The following is a 7461-nucleotide window of genomic DNA, read 5'->3' as shown; positions in this document are numbered from 1 at the left end:
GAGGCAGCCACGGATGAGTGGCTGTCCAGAGAGAAAGGGTTCACCCAGGTAACCCAGCCAAGTGTGGCGCCGATTTATGCACAAGCAACCCCTAGAACCATTACAGCAATCTGTCAGTCACTGACGTTGCTTGTGCGCAGCCCCAGAGAGGCAGCAAGATGAGCCAAACAGGGACAGCCGGAGAGACAGAGCAACCAGCTGCAGTGCAGAGTCTGGTCGAGAGGAACCGAGACTTGGAGCAGCATGTAGCTATCCTGATGGCACGGATGGACGAAAGACGGGCTCGGGATGCACAGGTCAGACCCACCCCCATCGCAAGGAAGGTACCGGGGATGGTACACAAGTTTGGTGGGAAGCCCCAAAAGTACACTTTGGAACTGCAGAAAGGTGACTTTGCTGATGACGGGGATGTTGGGATACTGCCAGGGAGACAAAGGCCATCACTGCCTCCAGCCGACTCCGTACTCCGGACGTCCATCGACCTCCCGTAGATACAGTATCAGAAATTAGTGACATGAGCTCCAGAAATAGATTGCCACATTCCTGGGCTGATGCACACTCTATCAGCAGAATTCACACAGCGAAAGTTGCACAGCAGGAGAGCATATTTACAAGTTTATTCAGCGTTGGTCAGAACAAAGAAAAACATGACCGCCTGCTAGCGTGTTCAGGCACCGAGAGAGAAACGAAAGCAATAGCAAAACATAAACATCCTGTGAACAGGAAATGCGCAGACTCTGTGACTCACAAGGCCTGTTCCCTTTTAAGGTGGAACGGAAATATCCTAACATCCTCCCCCTTTCCGTGTAACCTGTAGTACCTGTGGTTCAACCCAATTGCAACCTCTGTACATAAACCTTAAGTTGTTCTCTGTTAACAACCTTAGACAACAGATCAGCAGGAATTTCATTTCCTGGCATGTAGGACACCCGAATGAGTCCTTTCTGAATACACTCTCTTGCACGATGTAGCTTAATCTGCAAGTACTTGGTTCTTTGCTTGCAACTCTCTGAGTTCAGCAAAGCCAAACAGGATCTATTGTCTTGATACACTTGTATAGGACATTTCACAGAAACCCCAATGTCCTTAAACAGTTTCATCAACCATTCACAATCCATGAGTGAAAATGACAGAGCATTGAGTTCTGCTTCACAGGAACTTAGGCTCACTGTTGTCTGCTTCTTGCACAGCCAGTCAAACAGACAGTGGTTGTATATGTAGCATACTCCAGAAGTGCTTGTACCATCCGTGGTGTCACTTCCAAAACTCGCATCTGCAAAGATTTCAAGACCTCCAGTCTTCTGACTGGTGAACCTCAGCCTGTAGTGCATAGTCCCTTTCAAATAGCGGGCTATACACTTCAGAGCTTTCCAATCCTGAACAGTAGGATTGTTAGCATGTCTGCTAAGCAGGTTAGTGCTCACAGCAATATCAGGTTTTGAGCACCTAGCAATGAAATTTAACTTGCCTAGAATGCATCTGTACAGCGTAGTGTCAGAAAATGCTTCAGCAGTACTATCCACCTGGTAACCTGTCACCATCGGTGTGTCTGCTGGGTTTGCATCAACCAAATTCAACCTGGTTAATACATCAGCAATTTTCTGTGTTTGGTGTACCAGAAAATTACCTGCTTGGTCCCTCTCCACCTGCAGAGAAAGATAGTTGGATACCTCACCAAGGTCCTTCATGTCAAAGTGCTCCTTCAGCTGAGCTAGGGTGCTTTGGTAAAAAGCCTGATTCTTCCAAAACATCAGAAGATCATCAACAAAACATAAACAATACAGTTTGTTTTGCCCCTCCTCCTTGACAAACACACATGGATCAGCTTTGCCCTGGTGAAAACCTAGAGAAAGCAATGTCTCAGTGAGTTTTGTGTTCCAACACCTGGCACTCTGCTTGAGACCATATAAGGATTTCCGCAGTTTACAGACCATTCCCTTCTGTATCTGCATTCCATCAGGTGGAAGCATGTACAGCTCCTCCCCCAAAATCCCGTACAAAAAAGCTGTATTAATGTCATGATGGAAACATGCAGTTTCTCCTCTGCAGCTATCTTGAGCATCAGCTGAATGCTCTCATATTTGACGGTGGGTGAGTAGGTCTCGTGGTAATCCTGTCCTGGTACCTGTGAAAAACCTCTGGCAACCAATCTGGCTTTGTGTCTGACAACCTTGCCATTCTGGTCTGTCTTGGCCTTGAAGACCCATTTGCTGCCAACCAGTCTCATTCCTGGCACTACCGGTACCAGTTCCCAAGGTTGGTTCCTATTCAAGGAATCAACTTCAGCCTTCATGGCATTTAGCCAAGGCTCAGCATCTTTAGAGGTTAACTCCTGAACCTCTTTGAAGCTTGAAGGTTCCCATACCTTCTCTGAGCTACTAAGAACAGCAGTTGCTGTCTTAGCAAACTCATCAGCAAATCTCTTTGGAGGTCTGCCTTTGATCGCCCTCTCAGACCTGCGAACTAGACGCAAGTCTTCCAGACTCATTTCCTCCTTCTTAGGAGAAAAGTGACCAATGGTGAACTCACAAGGCCTGTTCCCTTTTAAGGTGGAACGGAAATATCCTAACAGGGGAAAGGGTGGCTTACATCGTGGGGCATCTGCAGGATGGGGCATGCGAATGGATCAGGCCCCTGATGGCGATGCAAAATGATGCCTTGAAGGACCTTAAGAAATTCCTCCAGGCGATGGATGCGATGTACTTTAGCGAGGTAGAGCAAAGTGTGACTCGGCAGGAACAGATGGGGTGCAAGCAGGGGAGCAGTCCATTAGAGACTACTGGTCTCATTTTGCGATGTTAGTCCACTGGCTAGGGTGGGATCTGGAGTCTGAACCGATACAAATGTTGTTTGAGGAGGGTCTGTCCCCCGCAGTGAAAGACGAGCTGTCCCGCGCGCCCCAACCACGGTCGCTAGATGAGCTCACAAAGGCTGTGCTGGCGATCGGCGTACACCAGGAAGCACGGGCTCAGGAGAAGCGGGAGATGAGAGGGGAACGTTTCCATGACTACCGCATTCCTGAGATACCGAGGCAGCCTTCCCAGGCAGCGGAGCCAATGGAAATTGATGGGGCACGCGCGAGCGAGGTTTCAAACTCCAGTGAAGGTCGTAAAAGGGAGGGAAAGGAGTGGAAAACTACCAAGAAGTGTTTCCTCTGTCAACGACCAGGACATTTTGCTAAGGTCTGCCCTCAAAGAAAAGCCTGGCAAGGGATGGTGGGGGCTGCTAGTGACGAGAAGGGGGAGGAAGGGCAGGCACAGGGAAACGACAACGCCTGGCTGCCAAACAGCAGGGACAGCAGCCAGGCCAGCAACCAATAGAAGTGCCCCAGCCTGACCCCCCCCCCCCAAGGCAGCTATAGCCATAGAAGTGGTGCTAGAATTCCCGAATGGGAACCCCGTCAAGGTTAAGGGACTGCTGGATTCGGGCAGCTCATGTAATTTCTTCAGCAGAGACTTTGCTCTGGAACACCAACTCCACCTGTTGCCTCTAGATTTTCCATTGCAAGTGACCACCATTGATGGCAGGGAACTTCTGGGAAGTGACACACCAGACCCCGCCAATGCGAATGAGGGTTTCCAGGCACACGGAGACCATTGCCTTTCACGTGGCCACTCTGGCAGGACCCCCAATAATACTGGGAATGAGCTGGCTGGCACTGCATGATCCGGTAGTGTCATGGCATCGGCGGTCAGTCACCTTTGGGTCAGCCTACTGCTTAGGACATTGTCTGGGAGGGGAGAACCCAAGAATGACGGTGGCCAGGGTGGCTGGGGTGGCTGTGAAACAAAAGGGGGAGGTGCCACCACAATATGCTGACCTGAAGGAGGTCTTCAGTGAGAAGGAGGCAGATAGACTAACCCCCCCCACAGGCCCTTTGACTGCCAAATCAACTTACTCCCAAGGGCTCAGTTGCCGGTGGGTAAGCTGTATGCCATGTCTGACCAGGAGATGCAGGAGTTGCGGCAGTTTATTGACAAGAACCTGAAGAGGGGGTTCATAAGGGAATCAAAGGCGTTGGGGGGCAGTCCGGTGTTCTTTGTGGACAAAAAAGGGACTAATCAGCCCAGATTAATCATAGATTACAGGGCCTTGAACCTGGTCTCAGAGCCCGTGACCTTCCCAATGCCCAGGATTGACAACATTTTGACACGGGTGAGGAAGGAGAAAATTTTTACCAAACTGGACCTCAGGGGGGCATACAATTTGATTAGGATAAGGGAGGGGGACGAATGGAAAACTACCATGTTCACCCCCCCTGGGGGCTTTTGAGTACTTAGTCATGCCATTTGGATTACAATTGGGCTCCGCCTGCTTTCAAGGATTCATGCACCACGTGTTGGGGCCCCTGCTGTACAAGAACAGCGTAGCCATTTTGGATGACGTCTTGATCTATTCGGACAATGAGAAGCAACACGTCAGAGACATCAGGGAAGTGCTACAGAGACTGCAGAAGCATCAGTTGTGGGTCAAGCTGGAAAAATGCCAATTTCACGCCAGAGAGGTTGAGTTCCTGGGGTACAAATTGTCAGACAAGGGCCTAGCTATGGACCCAGGCAAGGTGAAGGCAGTGAGAAACGAGAACTAGCCGAGCTGACTCGCAACGACGAATTCGCTCAAACAAAAATCAGGGAACTCCGGGAAGCGAGGGAAAACCAGGGAGGTTTTGAGGAAAGGGAAGGGCTACTGTACTATAAGGGGGCGCTGTATGTACCGGGGGAGACCTTGAGGGGAAGGGTGCTCAAACAGCTCCACGACAACCCAACAGCGGGGCACTTTGGTCAACACAAAACCATGTTGCTTGTCACCAGGCAGTTCTGGTGGCCAAAGGTAAGGGAAGATGTACGAGAGTATGTATGGGGGTGCGACCGATGCCAGAGGGCAAAGGGGGAGAGGGCTGCCCCCGCAGGGTTACTGGAACCCTTACCTACACCGGGAAGGCCCTGGGAGGTGGTGTCCATTGATTTTATGACAGATTTGCCCAAATCAAGGGGGAAGACAGCAGTCATGGTAGTAGTCGATCTACTGACAAAGATGTGCCATTTCATAGCTTGCTCACATGCGGTGACGGCAGAGGAGACAGCAAGGTTGTTTGTGGATCACATTTTCAGGCTGCATGGGGCTCCCTCGAGGGTAATCTCGGATCGCGGGAAACAATTTACTTCCAGGTTCTGGAGAAAGCTCATGAGCTTGCTACAGGTTGAGGTGAGCTTCTCGACGGCGAGGCACCCAGAAACCAACGGACAAGCGGAAAGAGCGAACCTTATACTCCAGCAATACCTACGCTGCTACGTCAGCGAGAGACAGAACGATTGGGTAGAGAAACTAGCGTTGGCTGAATTTGCGTACAATAATGCTGAACATGTGTCCACGGGGATGAGCCCATTCATGGCCAATTATGGGTGTCACCCCAGGGCCTTCCCGGGGAGGGGGGAGGAAGGGTGGAGTGTACCCGTGGCTGAGCAGTTTGTAGAAGAAATGGAGGCCTTGCACCAGCAACTCAAGATGAACTTGGAGCGGGCCAAGGAAGTTTACAAGAGGCAGGCAGACAAGCACCATCGGGAGGGGCAGGCCATATGGGTGGGAGACAGAGTGTGGTTGTCAACCCAAGGGTTACCCCTAAAGATAGATAGATAGATAGATTCTTTATTGTCATTACACAAGTGCAACATTGCACAAGTGCAACGAAATTGGATGCCATCCCTTAAAAACAACAAAAGCAAAACAACAACAACAACCAAACAAACCACATTCCAGCCACACCCACACCCACACTCATCAAACTCCCAGGTCACACTATCGAGTTACAGCATTTAAGAAGGCCACAGCTCTTGGGTAGAAACTATTTTTCAGTCTGTTTGTCCTTGACTTGATGTTTCTGTATCTCCTGCCAGAAGGCAGTAGTACAAACAGACTGTATCCCGGGTGAGATACATCCTGCAGGATATTGTTTGCTTTCTTAAGACAACGGGAACCGTACAGTTCTTCCAAAGATGGGAGGGGATGACCAATAATCCTTTGGGCTGTGGTTATGACCTTCTGGAGCACCTTCCTCTTCCTAGCTGTACAACTGGAGAACCAGGCACAAATACAGTATGTAAGAACGCTCTCTATGAAACCTCGGTAGAAGGACACCAGCAGTCTCTCACTCAGATTGTTCTTCTTTAAAAGTCTGAGGAAATAAATTCTCTGCTGGGCCTTCTTCACCAGAGCAGTGGTATTTGCGCTCCAAGTCATGCCCTGATCGATAGTCACTCCCAAAAACCTGAATTCCGCCACCCTCTCCACCCGTTCCCCGTTGATATACAAGGGCTGAATGTCCGCCTTTTTTTTCCTGTAATCCACCACCAATTCCTTGGTCTTAGCCGTATTAAGAGCCAGATTGTTCTCTCCACACCAAGCACAAAGCCGCTCCACCTCGTCCCGATAGGCGGACTCATCCCCTCCTGAAATGAGCCCCACCACCGTAGTGTCATCAGCAAACTTGATGATTTTGTTGCTGGAATAAATGGCTGTACAATCATACGTATAGAGAGTATAGAGCAGGGGACTCAACACACAACCCTGTGGTGAGCCGGTGTTAAGGCTAAGGGCTGTGGACATATGTGACCCTACTCTAACCCTCTGAGAACGTTCTGACAAAAAGTCCAAAACCCAGAGACAGGTGGAGTTGGAGAATCCAATCGCCTCTAGCTTGGACACCAGTCTATGGGGAAGGATAGTGTTAAAAGCAGAGCTAAAATCCACAAACAGCAGCCTCACATAACTCCCCGGCTGCTCCAGATGGGACAGAGCAGCATGGAGAGTGGTAGTGATAGCGTCTTCCGTGGATCTATTTGCCCTGTATGCAAACTGGTAGTTGTCAAAAGTTGATGGAAGACAGGAAATAATGTGACGGCGCACCAGTTTCTCAAAACACTTCATGATGATTGGAGTCAGTGCAACTGGTCTGTAGTCGTTCAGACTACTGATTGTGGATTTTTTAGGCAGAGGAACAATAATTGACGACTTCAGGCAGGGTGGGACAATAGACTGGTGTAAGGACTTGTTGAAGATCTTAGTAAAGACCCTCGCCAGCTGATCCGCACAGCCCTTCAACACCTTTCCCGTGATGCCATCAGGTCCAGCAGCCTTCCTCGGATTCACCATCCTCAATACCTGTCTCACCTCATGCTCCTCTACAGTGAATGAGGGACCCCTATGGGGTGGTGGCTGTAATACCGGCGTCTCAGGTGGCTCCTTCTCGAAGCGAGCAAAGAAGAAGTTAAGCTCCTCTGCCAGCAAAGGGTCACCGTCGACAGCACCAAGGTTAGGTTTGTAGTTGGTAATAATAAATAATAAAGGGAGGGTGCAAGAAGTTGCAGCCGAGGCGGCTGGGGCCTTTTGAGGTAACACAGCAGGTGAACCCAGTGGCATTGAAACTCAAGTTGCCTGACAGCATGAAGATACATCGGGTGTTCC

The sequence above is a fragment of the Podarcis erhardii genome (genome assembly GCF_964252035.2).
Source record: "Podarcis erhardii genome assembly, chromosome: 10".
NCBI lineage: Eukaryota > Metazoa > Chordata > Lepidosauria > Squamata > Lacertidae > Podarcis > Podarcis erhardii.
This window is presented reverse-complemented; position numbering follows the sequence as displayed.